This window comes from Bombina bombina, chromosome 3, assembly GCF_027579735.1.
Source record: "Bombina bombina isolate aBomBom1 chromosome 3, aBomBom1.pri, whole genome shotgun sequence".
Classification (NCBI taxonomy): Eukaryota; Metazoa; Chordata; class Amphibia; order Anura; family Bombinatoridae; genus Bombina; species Bombina bombina.
The window spans coordinates 753,800,552-753,816,000 of NC_069501.1; the positions used below are offsets into that span (position 1 = coordinate 753,800,552).

Consider the following 15,449-nt stretch of genomic DNA (forward strand, 5'->3'; position numbering starts at 1 on the left):
CAAAATATGGTAATGTTATTCCTTGTAAAGACAAAATTTCAGCATTATCCGTCTTTATTTTTCTTCACTTTGTGAAAATGGGTGTGGATTTACAATTTTTCGACAAAGAACATGATATTCAGAGTGTCAACTGAATCATTATTAAGTTGTATGGTTTTATATGTGGCTGAGATATGAGTCTGCCCTTTCACACTAATCATGTGTAAACTCAACTCATCAAAGAAGATATTTATCTCTTTCAAATGAAGAATAACATTGCTCTCCAGTTTAATAGAGGGCTATTTTGAGGATTTTTTTCCACTTATCCATTAGAGACACTGGACAGTTGTCCAAGCATAGGGAGGGGATTCTCCTTTCCTTCTTCCCCCTTCATAGACATCCATGTTCAAGGGTCATACCCAATTCAAATAATCATGCTACTGATGGACTGGATTGTCATAGAAAATGAACTAAACAAGGACAGAAACAAACCTGCTAGAGGGCCTTATAATAGAGCATGTGAGTGAGTGTGACCTTTCATCTGTCCTTCAGCTTGGAGGCAAGAGGCTTTTTGAATTATTGAGTATAGTGAGTAAAGAAAAGTAGGTTTACTAAAGGACCATTAAATATAGTAGAATTGCATAATTTAAAAAGTGCATATAAAAATGACATTGCAATAGCACTTACTCTGAATTTTAGATGAGCATTCATTTTTTTCTGACAAATTTCAAAATTTCCTTCAATTTGCTGGCCCCATGTATCATGTGACAGCCAACAGCCAATCACAGACTAATAAATATTTTCAAAAAGACTGCAAAATTGATAATGGAAGTAAATTGGAAAGTCTCTTAAAACAGCATGCACTATCTTAATTATGTAAGTTTAATTTTTACTTTAGTGTCCTTTTCAGCACAGGAGCATTTTTATTTTTTGATTTTATAACTATCCTTTTAAACATTTACTTGCATTTAAAGAAATATGTTTTCCTTTAGAAACAAAAATACAAATAACTATACAATTTGTGTTTTCTATAGTAGATGTTGCAAAATATTGAAACAATAAACACATTACTGGTTTTGGCCCTTGTCAAGGTGATGGGACAGTTTGCAGCGAACAACACAGCTCTCAGCAGGAGATTAAAAAGCTCTATGGTTGAAGATTCAATTTAATATAATCCTATTTATTATCATTATTAGAAGAAAATATATATCTGTCTGATTTTTCAGAATGGTTCTCCTGAGAAAATCTCCACCACAGACAGGCCTTACCACTGAAATATGACAAAATCAATACACACTAGGTGATAAATTCTTTAAAAATGGAATAACTATGTTTGATAAAACATAATGTGAGCATAGTGTTTTTATTCCTGAAAGTGAGCATACTGACTCCGAGCATTTTATTTATAGTCTGAAATTTCAATTCAAAATCTAATTTCAGGCTTTGCAAATAGTGTTATAAGGTTATTCCTGAATTAGAAAACTAATATACCAAAATACAAGACTTGATATTGTAATTCCATATGTGGAAATAGAGAAGGTTTACTGTTACATGATGTGATACAATACTGTAACAAATCAATTTTTTACCTGGCCAGAGAAGACTGTTAATCAAAAGATAAGCATTTTCCTGACCATATATTCCAGCTTTTGTATTGCCATCATGTGTTATCAACTTAACAAATTAATGTTGTGCACATGTACTTTGATTATTTTTGCTGTGAAAACAAATTATTAGTCTTTGTGGAAACACTGATTTATTGGTCAATTACTTAACTGTACATAATTTATTTTTAGTAGTGTCTTTGTAAGATTTTGGTAAAGTTAAGATTTTGCTAAAAAAAAATATTTGGTGCAAAGTAAAATATGTAATACCAGTTATGGCCCTCATTTATAAAGCAACATAAGAGTCTTTGAGGCTGTATTGGTGCAAGTTTGCTCATGTGAGCCTGCAACCCAAAGTTAAAAAGCACTGGTCTTATGTGTCTGCAAACTTAAACATTGTAGATGTCAAACATACCAGACTCAGGATCATTTTCAAACCCTAATCTTCTATAAATGTTTGCATGGGTTCAGGGGGTGGGGATGCACAAGCTTTTACTCATATAATAGTAAATTCTCGCAGCTGATATTGCATCAGAGGCCCTGAAGGTATGGAAATAACTTTAAAAATAATTAATTGTAAAAGGAAATAGAAGAAAAAACATGCATCTGAATGATAGGCCAAACAATGGTATGTAGAAACGATAAAAGGAGAGGGTTTGTTCTCTGTCTTTCATTTGGGTATTCAACAATCAGAAATTTGATTAATGGTTTTATAATATTTTATTAGTCAACCTACCCCCCACCCCCCCCCTTAAAGTGATGGTAAACTCATTTATTTGACAATTACATATTTACATTAGTATATATACAAAATAATCAACCGCATTATCCTTTTTTTTATTTATATGTATTTGAATGTAAATTTTAATACATTTATAAAACCTTGTTGCGCCGCATCTCTCCGCCTCGCTCCGCCCCTCTTAGATTTTGCACTGAATATTGTCTGCTTTGTCCTATCTTCACGTCAGAGGGTTCGCTCACTCCCGACATTATAATTTTTCACGCATGCGCATTGGTTAGCATGACGTATACCAAGTAAAAATCGAATTGTAAGATTCAATGATTACTTGGTTCTGTGTGATCGCAAACTTTGTGTGGATCGAGTGTGCGAGCGATATATATCAATATATATTTTGTGTGGATCAAGTGTGTGAATCGAGTGTGCACGCAAAATATTTCAATTATTCTTACATAATAAATATAGTAAATGCATATCAGATATATAACTTTTTTTTTATAATTGGAACGATGTAGGAAAAATGTGTTGGTATTAAAAGAATTTAACATGTAGAATTCAGCTATGTAATTACTGGCACTGTTCAAAGTAAACTATGAATCGTATAGTAATAGTATACGATACAGTGCTTACTGTAGCGTGCCGTGTGGAAAGTAACAAGACACGCATGCGTCACATATAACCTGCACAAGCAAAATCATCTTCGGATTTAGAAGCTGTTGATTGGATGTTAGAATTGCTAGGATTGCTCGTTAATGCGCATGCGCTAATAAAATTGCATTGAAGGAAGCCTGTCTGGCGACAGGATTGATCATTGGACAAAAAAAAGAAAAATGGATGTGACGTCACGGGGGGCTGGCGATTTCACGGAACAGAGATATTCTTTTTTATTCCATTGTAAGTAAATGGCTATATAATCTTTAAATGGAAAATTTGTGTGCACATTGTAGAAGACTGTACAATATTGATAATATATTCGGCCAATACTGAGTTTACCATCCCTTTAATTAGAAAATATGTAAAATCCTTATTTCCTAACTTCTTTGCCTTAGAGTATAGGATGCTATTGCTGATTGGTGGATAAATGCATCCACCAATAAAAATGTGCTGTCCAGAGTACTGAACCAATAAAAAAAGCTTAGATGCCTTCTTTTTCAATTAAAGATAGCAAGAGAACAAAGAAAAACTGATAACAGGAGTAAATTGGAAATTTGCTTAAAATTGCATGCTCTATCTAAATCACGAGAAAAAAAAAATTTGGTTCAGTGTCCCTTTAATGAATACATGGATAAATAAATATATAATTTAAATTATATTTAAATGATATATTCGCAGCAAGTAGGTGTACAAATGGAGGGCAAATCCGAGGAAATTATATGAGGAAAGGGATATGAGGAGAGAGATATGATCTAATAACACTTCAGTATGTGAACAATTTTTTATCATCTTGCCTCAATAAATCATATAACCAAAGCCAGACACTAATTTTATAAGCAAATTACCTAAGTTATCATGTGAATGTGAAGAATCAGCCTATTAAAAAATGTTGTTCATACAGTTAGCAAAGCCTTTCAATAGATATAACAGTTTAAACAACTTAAATGTATTCCAGAGCAATGGATAAAGATTGAAAACAAGATATTGCACACATAAATAGATAAATATACTAATAATCAAATTAATAACCGTGCTAATTACACCATCCCATTGGAGGAACTAGTAAGTTATCAACAGCGTGGCAACACTTTATTTCCTTGTAATTTTTGTCAACATTACATGCTGTGCATCTATATTAATGTTTTATATTACAGCTTTTTTACTTTTCAAGTATCTGTGTAAAAAAACACTAAACTATAAATTGGTTTGGTTGTTTTTAATATTGTTTTGAGGATTATTTGTTAAATATTTTATTAAGATAGACATTGTGTGTATCCCTGTGAATCTATCTACATTAATTCCTTCAGTAATTCTCCATGCCTCATTATATATGCATCATGTTCTAACAACACTGATGTGGCATAACACCAATTTTTGACAGTTTAGAGGTTTACTGTGCCCAAGGACATCACAGTTGTCAATACTACAAAATTGCTCTCATCATTGACAGTGTTGATTTTTTAAAGCGTTAATAATATGATAATTAAAAAAATATTGCTGTATTATATACCTTATCTGGAATCTGACATATATAGTAGTTTTGAAAAATATTATTATTGCTTATAGAAATCTTATTTTAAAAATAGGGATATTTAATACTTGCAAATATAATCGTATTTTCAAAATAAAGAACAATATCAAACTTGTACATCTTTAAACACATTTATCTTGCTAATAAAAGCGTTTTAATCATAAAAAAAAATTACTAGATAAATATGTTTAAACATCAATATATTATAATATAATAAATTAAACATAAATAATAAAAAAAACACAACAGAAAATGTGCACTCACAATTGCTAATATGTCAGAATTCTCCAAACTTGCAAAACCTATACTAATGGGAGATTGCACAGTGTGCATTATTCTTATCTCAACCCTGTGCTAAAAATAGAGCACAATCTGTTATATTAAATGTATAGTAAAAAAAGATTTACCAGAAAACCTTAGGGCTAGATTACTCGTGGAGCACTAACTCCGCTAGAAGTAAGCTTTTTGCATGCGTCGGTTAGCTTGCGTATTAAAAGTTAAAAGTAAAACATTTTCGCACGAGTGCTAACCCGACATGCACATAAAAAGACAAATTTGGAATAGCTTAACAGTGTTAATGTATTCCCCCATAGAGCTCGATTTATCAATCCATGGCAGACAGCGGCAAACAAATTTGTCCATGTCTGCCAGAGCTCTCCTCTGGCGGGCAGCAATCCACTGCCGAAATGTAAGATTGCACACAAGTGCCCCTTTGCGCTTGCTTGCAAACCCTGCCGGTGCACAGCCAATCATGCACAGGCAGGAGCTATCAATCTTCCTGGTTGGACGAGAAAAATAGTGCTGGAAAATGTTACGTTTTTGTAGACCTGAATAAAAGTAACGCTTGATTATAGGCCTAACAAAACACATGTATAATATATTAAAATAAAGTTTCTCCCATATTTATACATATTAAATACAAAATAAAGGTTTATTAAGGAAAAACATGCTTTCACTGTAATTTAAATGGATATGATATATGGAAAGGGTTTGGACTGGAAAATACTCTAAAGTGTATGTGTGTATATTTGTATGTATGTAATTATATGTGTGTTTTTCTATATAATTGTATGTGTTGGTATATATTACTTTTATGTATGAATGTACATATGTGTGTAGTTCTGTAAACATATAGCTCAACAGAAATTTATAGTTTAAATGTTAGTGAAGAACTATACTATTTCAGCTTAAACTTAGTGGAGGGTGACATCTATATTTTAACATATTTTTTATTGCGTTATTTTAAGTCAAGACCAATATGTGACAAATCGGTAAAAGAGAAACAGATTTATTTAAAACAAATCCTCTGCAAGAGTTTATATAGTATCTGTTCCCTTCTGCGACGTGAAATGCGCAAAACATTCCCCTTTGAGAGAATTAGCTTAAAATTATCTTCAGAGAGCACAAAACAAAATATCTGCAACAAACTGATTATACATATCTATCAAATGGTGCATTGTAGGTAGCACTGATTTCAAAGTGATGACTTTACAACACTGCAGCTAAATTAAATTTGCTTTTTATACGACAAGGGTCTTAGAAAAATGCTAAACCTTGTTGCATAACGAATGATGAAGGCATTATGGATAGTTTGTGATATGATGTAAGATAAAGGATTCAAACACCAAGATTACAATAAAGGAAAGGTTTTAAAATATAAAGTGTTAAGGACATGATAACTTATTAGGGTTTACCTGTATGCCCATTCCTATATCATCTCCAATTTAAAATGCAGAATACATTCTATTAAATGTAATATAGATTTTGAATACTACATCTCTAATTTTTAATCTTGCCACTGAAACACTTACCAAAAATAATGAAATGGTGTTCTAAATTTAATATAATTGAGAGTTTTTATACACTATTATTTTGTTTTTATTTTATTTTTTTGTTTGTTCCAAAGTTATTTATTTATTTAAATGTAAAGTTTGAGATAACCAAAAGATTAAGTGTACGTGTATACAATAAAATATCACAAAATATATAGGTAACAAATGTTTTCTGGTAGTGACTTAAATGCACTTTATAGACCAGGCAGTACAGACTATCATCGATCATACTCCACTAAACTGTGATATGATGTCATCAAAAAATCTCAGACAATTAAGACTTATTAATATTAACAATGGAGCAAATTATGTTAACTAACATTTCTTTACCCTTTTTTTCTGTTACCCCATTTCCTAGTAATGTATCCAGTGCGCTAGTATATACATAGTGAAACATCAAGCCTATCTTTTTTTTTTTTTTTGCATATAGCCTCCTGCAAATTATATTTTCTTTTTAAACGGTGAGAGTCCACAGCTGCATTCATTACTTTTGGGAAATACATAACCTGGCCACCAGGAGGAGGCAAAGACACCCCAGCCAAAGGCTTAAATACCCCCCAACACACACACTTCCCTCATCCTCCAATTATTCTTTGCCTTATGTTACAGGAGGTTGTCAGAAGTGTCAGAAGATTTGGTTTAGTCTCTTATGGAGGGTAGTACTCTTCAGAATGGGACTGGAGTTTTAAGTAGTCCTGTCAGCCTCTCAGTGGGAGCATGGATTAAAGTTTGAGTCTGGAGATGCAGGGAGAGTCTTTCTGCGAAACCATACTGACTCATATAAACAGCTCCTGAAGAAATCAGCGTTGACGAGTTTTGCTGTCTGCTTTGTTCACTCAAGTCCATGTCAGAAACAGTGCTACTATCTGTCACACTTGAAGGGCCGTGTTCCTGTTCCATGGCATAGATTCCAGAAGGATTTTTTCATTTTACTTTCAATATGAGAATGTAATGTAAATGAAGAAGTCAGGGTCTCCTGAGGGGGGTTATTGAACAGGGGGGACTTTAATCATGTTTGCTATTTGATTATGTCTGATAATGTGTAGTGATGCTTGGGCTCATGGCTATTACGGAACATACCGGCCTTTTTTTCGCCAGGCTGCACAGTCCTTGTGAACAGGCACGCTTTTCTTTGGCATGCACGGTGCACCTTGTGACCGGCGTGGTCACGCTTTCTATCTCCATTTCCATATTCCTGACCGTGTGGCGATGGTGAGAGTCTGTTTCGCTAGTTGTCTGGGTCATAGGAGGTGGTGAGTGCCCCAGCCATTGGGGGTGTAAGGTGCCGTTTATTTTTTATCCATAATTTCAATCTCGAGTTATGGAGGATTCTGATTTTTTTGGAGACAGATGTCTCTGATTCAGATTCTACTTCTTGCGAAAAATATGAAATGGCCCGGGTGATCCATGCCCATCAGTAATGTTCCGAATGCTGCTTTAGAGTACTCTTTTCTCCCGAATCGGGGAACTTAGAGTCCGCTGAGCCATCAGCCCTTTAGGATCCCATATCCCGGGAAGCGCGCGCCCTGGAACCTTCTTTCGCTATGCAAGCAGGTGTCCCAAATGCCGTTACCCGTTCTCCGGAAGGCGGCTTGTTTCCTCCAGAGGTTACGGCACTGTTCCGCATGGCCATATCTATGGCAATGGCACATTTACAGCTACCAGGAAGTTAATGTCCATGTTCTGTTAACCAGGGCTTGTCAGGCGTGGGATCATCTGGATCAGATCAGCTCTCTGGGGAATTGGTTTCCTCTGAGGCTTCAGGGGTCCAACCCTGGGGGCCAGGGTCATCAGCTGCCCTGGCGGTGGTAAGCCTTGCCTTTCGTTATAGACTGGCGCACCTTTGTATCCTGCTGAGGCATGTTTTGGCAGTGCTGGAGGATCCCAATCCTAACGGGTTGATGGATCCTCAGTCTTCCGTTCAAGATAGCAAGTAGGGTTAGACGAATTGGGATGAAGTCAATCTCCTTGTCATCTCCATTTTTTCTTTTTTGAGTATCTTATTCCAGTTCTGAGCTTTGGAAGGATTGGGTCTCTGACCGGCTGGTCCTGTGAGTCCATTCTTCTGGGGCATTCAACCGCAGGTGCTGCCCTCATTTACTTTGATCTGGTTAGGATATATTTTATTTCATTTTGGAAAGCTCCTGTCTGTTATAGTTTTCTTTTTGGAAACATTTCTTCTCTGGGATTTGATACTAGCGATTTTGTGGTCACTTTGGCACTTCCGCGGAAGTTAAATAATGAGGGCTAGAACATTGCTATGTCTATCATTTATTTTGTCTATCCCTACCAAAGCTTCAATGTTTCTGTGGCCTTGGACAGTTCATAAGTTCCCTATGTATCAGGCTGATCCTGTTCGGGCATTCGTTTTTCTGTTCCTTGAGGTTTATATCTCTCATGTGGTACCTGTTATAACTGGCTGGCCCGGTTGGTGTGCTGTGTCGCTTACTCTGGGAAGTGTTTGTTTTCTTGATTTTACATGTTATAGGGGGCCTTTCGTTCCTAGATGTCAGGCTGGTCCTCATTGATTCCTTTGGGTGGGGCATCAGAGAGGATTGTGCTCAGTCCTCATTTTCCACCTACGGTTCTCATCTGCTCCTGTATTTTGGAGCTCTGGAGTTTGTGTTGTCTCTTTTTTTCCTTCAGTTGCTCTTGCTTAGGCGTTTTGGTTTGATCTGTCAGGTGTTTAGGATGCTCGTTCATTCGTTAATTCCTTGAGCTGTTGGGGTTTCCAGGAGGTTGATCCTGAGAGAATCTTTGGAGACTATTTTCTTCTCTAACTAAAATTTTCTAGGTTTTGAGTTCTGTTCTCTTATAAGTTTTCCTTAGTAATAAGAATTAGTGCGTATTGTCCTCGAGCCTTAAGGGGTTAAGCTCTCTGGGATACTTACGTGATTGTTCAATGTCCAAGGTCCCTTGGATGTCGCTGTAATTGCATCATCTATCATGCAAGATATTCTCTTGAGGGGGTAACTGGAAGGTTGCTCAGAGGGTTGTTAGTTTAAAGCCGGCTCCAGGTTCCGGGTACCCGGTTTTCTTTTCCTGGACTATTTAGGTTTCCTGTGTTCAGATACCTTAGGGCAGAACTAAGTGGCCTAAGAAATACCTACCCTGCCTAGCAAGCTGAAGGCTTGGAGTTTGACTCCTGCTGTGGCTTCTTATTCACTTCTTTTACAGTGGTTTTCCCTCTTCAGCTTTATGCTCCATGCCTGTGGGTGGGTGAGCTGCTTTGCTTGTGTGTTTCCATACCCTTTTGGGAGGATTGGGCATACCACAGTACCCACCTGGGTTCCCGGAAGTCTTCCACTTCTTCTGTTCAGTGGGGTACTTCCTGCCTTCTGTGCAGAATGTCATGTGTGGGGCGGGATTTTCTGGTGTCATGCCATTACTGTAGTTCAGTATATGGTCTCCTTTTTTTTTGAGTGTCCCTTCTCTTCAGGAAGGGAGCTGTGTCTGGGTTCTAAACCCAAGCTCGTCCTTGGGGGATCTGGATTTTCTCTTTTTTCCTTTCTAAAATTCTTGGTGGTTTGGGGAACTCTCATTCCTTTGTCCTTTCGGGCATTGCCAGCTGCTTTGGTGCTGCGTCAGTTGCCTCGGAGTGGGGTTCAAGAATCTGACTGCTCTGTTGAGCCTTGACTGCGTATCTTAAATAGATTTTGTGGGCCTTCTTTGGGAGGCTTTGCAGTGTTTCCTTCTCTCAGCGGATAGTTTTTTTCTCTGATGGTTTTGGGTACTATCTTTTCTTCCCTGTTTTTCTTAGGAGGAAGTTGCTCTGCACTTCTTTGGAGTTGTCCTCGGTGGGTTCCTGGTACAGTTTACTAGCTTTTGATTAGCTAGTGTTGGTGGCTTGCGTCCGCTTAGACCTATTTTGCTGATGGAAGCCTGTGGCTTCATCTTGAGCATAATAAGAGATTATGGTGCTCTTTTTTTCGTGGCTCTGGGGGTGGTTTTATCCCTTGGTCACTTTATTCTGAGTGCGGGTTTGCACTCTGTGTGAGGGAGGAGTTCTACCCTTGTCCCTCTATGTTTTCAGGGTTTGGGTGTTACATGGTTCCTTTGGACTCCCTGTAGTTAGGGGTCTGGGATTTTCCTCCCTTCACCCTGCTCGGTCGGTAGGGTTTGTTCTCTACATGGCTTTGTCCTGTTGCAACCTTGGTTTGCGCTCTTGGGTCTTGGGCTAGCTTGGGTTCTTTATTGCCCTAGTTTTTTGTCTGGTGGTCCTTTCGGACTCCATTGTCTGAGTTCTTCCTCTTCTTCCCTTCAGGAAGAGCCTGCGGGACTTGGTCTCCTTGGAGGCTTTTGTGCTCGGTTGCATCTAGTAGTTCTGGGCGGTCCCTAGCAAGCTGTTTTTAACTGATGAACAATTACTGGGTCCTTTCCTTTTTTGTCTGCTTCTGGTGAAGCAATTTTTTTGTCAGGTGTTTGGGTGTTTTCAGGCTGTGTTGCCCTCAGAATGGGCCGCCTCTTGTAGCTGCCCGTTTTTGCATCCAGTGTCCTCTATAGCTTGGGTATTGTTCTCCCAAAAGTAATGAATGCAGCTGTGGACTCTCCCCGCTTAAGAAGAAACACTTATGCTTACCTGATAATTTTCTTTTCTTCTGACTGGGAGAGTCCACAGCTCCCCGCCCACGCTTTTTTCTATGGGGCGGCCATAAATTTATTTTTTATTCTTCTGGCACCTTTTTCACCCTGATATTTATCCTTCTGTTCCTTGTACCCTTGGCTGAATGACTGGGGGATGAGGGAAGTGGAGGAGCTATTTAAGTGTGCACAAACCTCCAATCCTAGTAAAAACAAAGAATCACAAATAGTTATTTGAGAACCTTTCTTTTCACTTTCCCAAACAGGGTGCTGTAGATCCAAAAAGCATACGCAGATTTAGGAAACAGGGAGCCAGCACTCACTATTACAGGCAACTTCTGGGGTGCACTTCAAGGCCCGATATCCAATTCACAAATGTTAGGAAGGCACTCTCCGTTTTTCAAAGAATAATGTATTCAATAGTTAACGTTTTTGGGGTTTCACCCATCCTCAGACAAACAAATAAGTTAAAAACACTCACCACATATGTTCTAACCTAAGTATGAACTATAATCTAACATATACGGGCATACAGGTACTAACGGTCATAAACTAACATCCTAGAGGCTATACAGAATCAAATCTAAAAGCCCATAGCATTTAAACGTAATCTATGTATAATATTACATTCATAATTAGGTCTATCATCTTACTAGCTATGTATAAAGCTACCTCTTCTAATTACCTAGCAGATCACCGAAGAAGAAGAATGAACAGGTAAGCAACAAACATCATTTTGAAAAAATGTTCATAGGAAACATTGATAATCCATGGACATATTCAATGTCTTTGGATGCAATGTATAAAGGTTGAAGATCCACTGGGATTCCTTCTGTAATTGGCGCTTAGCTCTATCACCACCTCTTTGGGGAGCTGGAATATGGTCAATGATGATATATCGTAAGTCCTGAACACCATGGCCATTCTCCAGGAAATATCTGGCAACCAGTTGCTCTGATTCTCTGTTCTTGATGGTGCTGCGAATGGCAGACCGGTGATTCGCCATCCGTGTTCGCAGGTCATCCTGCCTTGTGTATGTATTGACTATGTATAAGTTGATGCCCTTATCATGTTATTGCATGATGGATAATGTGCACACTGCTTTGGTGAACGCTTTGGTGATTGCTTTTACTTTTGTAGGTTTTGTCCTTTGCAGCGCTCCATAGCATCCTAGCGCATGCGCAGTAGCGCCGGTTAGATGTGCAGGAGCACAGCTGCCTGGGATTTCATGTTGGAGGGTTCTATTTATTGTGGTGAATGTTTTTAACTTATTTGTTGGTCTGAGTACCGGGGAAACCCGAAAACGTTAACTATTGAATAAATTATTCTTTGAAAAATGGAGAGTGCCTTCCTAACATTTGTGAATTGGATACCGGGCCTTGAAGTGCACCCCAGAAGTTGCCTGTAATAGTAAGTGCTGGCTCCCTGTTTCCTAAATCTAAATATATATATATATATATATATATATATGTATACATATGTTTTATGTGTTTATATGTGTATATATGTATGTAGATACATATATACACATATAAATATATAAATACATATGTACACACACACACACACATATATATATATATATATATATACACACACATACACATATTTAGACATGCGTATGTATGTATCTCTATGTTAAAGCCCTTTGCAGCAATATTTTTTAATCATTTTTATCAGACAGTGTCATTATAATAGTGTAACTGTAATTTTAAATGTATTTTTTATGTGTTTTGTGCAACTTTTATGTTTTGTGAAACAATTAACCAGAGCTCTGAAGTTGCGGTAATCATTCTAGTGTAAATTGCGATTGCGCTCAAGTGATTGTGTTTGCTTTCAACTTGTAAAACCAGAGGTAAGCCCAACGCCGCAAACACCAAATGTTTGTGCTCCACTTGTAATCTTGACCTAAATCTGTGGCCGTTTAATCCATGACCAATAGGGCATTACTGGTATGGAGCTGACTATAACTGTGTGAGGGTTAAACACATTTCTATTCAACAATGCAAAAATAAAATTGCACATTGTATTATTGTTCATGTATGTATCTCTCCCATGTCCTTGTAACCTCTTAATTATTAATTAAACTGATATAAAGGTGTTTGGTAATGATATGTTGCCAAATATATATACTATGCTATTTATTATGTAGCTATAACTTTAAAAAGTTTGATTCAATTTTTAAATAATAGCTTAAAATGATAAATTGAATCTGTAATGATAAAGCCATCTACAATAATATATTAATTATGAAATCTTTTTTTAAGTTTTTCAGCATAAATGTATTTTTGTCTCTTTCACCCCATGCAGCAAAATACAAACCTTTCCTGCTGCACAACGTTGATAATTACAAGTACACATTTTGTTTTGCTTCATCACTCTTAACTATAGGCAGTGAAAATTGGATGGGTAAGGAAAAAAAAACCAGCACAGTATCTTCCATCTGCTTTTAATTAAAAACTGGATATGTAGCCTACTAATTTCTTTAAACTCTGTTTGCAAACAGTAGGAGGAAAGTTTCCAATTACTTACACTTGGTTTCCATTTGCCTGCTCAAGTGGAAAGGAAGTTATAGAACACCCCTTTAAAAGTATAGTGATCTCTTGCTTAATGTGATCATGTTTGCCAGCTTTAATTATACTGCTGATTCTAGTGTGGCACAATTATATGGGATATGGCACACAAGCTGTTATATGACATCACCAGATCTGCTTATTGCACCATTACATAGTGTGCTAACGTTTAACAGATTTGTGTTTAGGCAAGATATTGTAAGATGTCCAATGGATAAAATTATGATGGTTTGTTATACAGTAACTTTTTAAGGATAATGTTTGTATTATTTTTCCTAAATTAATTTTAAACTTCTATTTATTTCACCTAATGACACTGTTCTATATGGTGAACATAGAAATAAATATTGTCAGATTATAAGCAAACTTTGGTTATGATATAAATACGGATTCACCTTAAAGTATTCTTGCACTTTTTATGTATGCTATCTTTGGGCCAGATTACAAGTGGAGCATTATTTAACACTCCTGCTCGGGCATTAATTCCGCTAGAAGTAAGCTTTTTGCGTACGTCATGTAGTGCTCATATTAAAAGTTGAAAGTAAACGTATCACTTGCGCGCTAACCACATGTGTGTAAAAAGCCTGAACTTAGAATATAGGGTGCAAAAACGTCTTCCCCCATAGAAGTCAATGGAGATAAAAAGTGGGGGAAAAACCCTACTCGCACGCAAACATGATCACCTATTCTCAAGTGTGCTAACCCGATATGAAAATATGAATATTTTACATTTCAGTGTTCTTCACATAGCAGATTATGTTCTATTTCTTCATAAATATATATATTTCTTTCATGTAAGTGGCAAGAGTCCATGAGCTAGTGACGTATGGGATATACGTCACTAGTTCATGGACTCTTGCCACTACAAAAGAAATTAATTTATCAGGTAAGTTCTTACATAAATTATTACAGTAAATACATAGTTTAAACCATTATTAAATATGAATATTGCAAAAATATGTTTTTCATGTTTTCATCTACTTACCTGCACAGGGCTGCAATGCACATATATATATATATATATATATATATATATATATATTAACAACCAGTGACCGCACCACCTTACAAAAATAACCTTAATTGAAATATGCTCATGCACAGGATAGAGTCTGGTCCCTTACTCTAAGCTAATATTAAATCAATAAATTCCAGCATTCGAGTCTTAAAAATCTTTCAAAAAAATGTTTTTATTGTATCTATTACTCCATAGCATGTGTCAATAAATATGCAGAATTAGAAGACTATCAATGTTCATCCATTCTCATCTCAGCTAAGATTTAAAAGCAAAAATTGGAAAGGTTAGTTACCGCATTTGGCCAAATGGGACAAGCCCAGGTACCACGTCAAGGTCCTTTCCAATACCTGGGACCCTAAAACAGCCACACAATGCAAGCTCTCAAATCCAAGTAAAACTGGGAACAAGGGAAGGGTGCACTGGCTTATGTAATCACCCTAGACATATACAAAACACGGAAGGGTACTGCACTCTCATACCGGACCGGGTACACATCCTATGACCCTGCAACATGCTCAGCCCTGGGTGCTCACCGGCACTCACAAGAAGCTGTGCTGTCCCCAAAATCACAGGCAATTAACCCCAGACAAGTCTGGGTGCAAGAACCATAGGAAAAATTACAAAACAAATTAATACAACACACAGAAAAAGTCCAGTCAAATCTTAGCTGAGAGCTTGTAAGTGAGTGCTGGACTTTCTCTGTGTGTTGTATTAGTTTGTTTTGTAATTTTCCCTATGGTTCTTGCACCCAGACCTGTCTGTTAAGAGGTTAAGTATGTGCAAGAGTGCACACATTACATACATATATCAGTCTGTAATTGGCTTATGGCTGACTTGATGAGATAAAAGAGACAAGGAGATGAAATAAAACTTTGAAATGCTCCAGAATCTACTGCTTATTTGAAATGCAAAGAAAGTGGTGCATCGTTGTCTTTTTA

At 36.8% G+C, this 15,449-nt stretch overlaps 1 protein-coding gene across 1 annotated transcript in view; it reads left to right on the forward strand.

Moving 5' to 3' along the window:
- Positions 1-15,449, forward strand: part of DMD (dystrophin) — a 4,487,195-nt gene that overhangs the window by 3,219,655 nt on the left and 1,252,091 nt on the right. The gene's annotated exons all lie outside the window — the stretch shown is intronic.